At 46.6% G+C, this 1,452-nt stretch overlaps 1 long non-coding RNA gene across 1 annotated transcript in view; it reads right to left on the bottom strand.

Moving 5' to 3' along the window:
• Positions 1-168, bottom strand: part of LOC135110030 (uncharacterized) — a 58,238-nt gene extending 58,070 nt beyond the window's left edge. The window contains exon 1 of the long non-coding RNA XR_010273046.1: positions 1-168. This exon is cut by the window's left edge and continues 156 nt beyond it. This is a non-coding gene — a long non-coding RNA (uncharacterized LOC135110030).
• Between the last annotated feature and the right edge of the window lie 1,284 nt (positions 169-1,452).

Here is a 1,452-nt window from a genome sequence, read left to right as displayed (position 1 = left end):
ACTCCAGCGCATGGCCAGTGTTTCCAGAGTCACACACACACACACACACACACTACACCCACACAGAACAACACACAGCAGTACACGCGAGGCAGCACAGCACACACGTCTTCACACTTACACAACACACAGCACACCCACTCCTGCCTGAGAGCTGACTAGTGTGACGTCAGCACTGTTGCCAAGTTACCTTTAATTCCCTTGATAGTTTGAGCCACACAGGGCCCCATGCAGGTCTGGGTGTTAGCACTGCAGGAATAGTTTTGCAATGGGTTGTTAGGTCAGTTGGTTTGAGGAGAGAGATGGACGCTGATGTTATTTATATCACTTTATTTCTACCATCACTTTCTTCCTTCCCGTTCTCACTCTTCCTCCCTACCCCAACCAACTGTCTCTCTACACCCTCCCTCCCATGCCCTCTTCACTCCTTCCTTCTTTTCCTCCCCCACAATGCACTGCCTCTCTCTTCTCACTTTTTTCACTCCCTCACAGTTCCTCCCTCTTCTCTAACCTTAACCATACAACTTAAAACATAATGCAAACAGTCTCATTACAACCACTCATACATCACCAAAAGCACCAGGCAAACATGTACAGTAGAGGACGTATCAAACATTAACACCTGGGCCACCACCGAGGAGGTGGTGTGGTCTCTGCGCATGGCAACACTGACGGGTTCAGAGCTTCACCAGTGTCGATGTGTCGCTGGGGTGAGCTGCACGCTTTGCCTCTACCATGTAAGCCCTGTCCTGCCTGAAGACTTACCAGTCTATCAGCAGCATGTTGGGCTAACAGTAATCCTTCAGTGGTTTAGCAGTAAATCAGCTGGTAAGACATTTATATCTCTACCCAACAATTAGGGATTAGGCCAACCCTGCTCCACCAGCTAACACGAAACGTCATCAAACAAAAACTCGTATATGGTGTTCTGTTTTACCATCACATCTACAAAAGGATCATCTAAAAACTACATTTCCAGGCTTGCATAGAAGCGGCAAAGCGTTCGGCTCGCCCCAGCCACCTAGCGACACCTGTTACCGTATGCAGAGACCACACCACCGCCCCGCTGCTGGCCCAGGTGTTTGTGTCATAGCTCCCCCACTGTACCTTCCGTACCACTTAACCCTTTCATTGTTATTTACCACATCTTTCCTTAACCACCATTCACTCTGAGAACATTTTTCTCGTTGTACAGCCACCACCTCCAGGCATTGCACTTGATACAAATTGTATAATATTTAGTTTTGTATCCCCTTCTCTCTTACCGATGCTTATAAAATTTTTTTTTTTTTTTTTTTTTAATATTGTGAGTCGTTGCATATCAAAGTGAAAGGGTTAAATAATCACAGCAGGACATATTGAGTCACTGCATAGAGACTGCCTGTGTACCCACGTGATTTATGAAGGCTTGAGGACACACGATAATTACTCCCAGTGAGGTCTAAAGCACTG

Source organism: Scylla paramamosain, chromosome 19, assembly GCF_035594125.1.
Source record: "Scylla paramamosain isolate STU-SP2022 chromosome 19, ASM3559412v1, whole genome shotgun sequence".
Classification (NCBI taxonomy): Eukaryota; Metazoa; Arthropoda; class Malacostraca; order Decapoda; family Portunidae; genus Scylla; species Scylla paramamosain.
The sequence above is the reverse complement of the archived record's forward strand: the minus strand, read 5'-3'. Positions and strand labels throughout refer to the sequence as shown.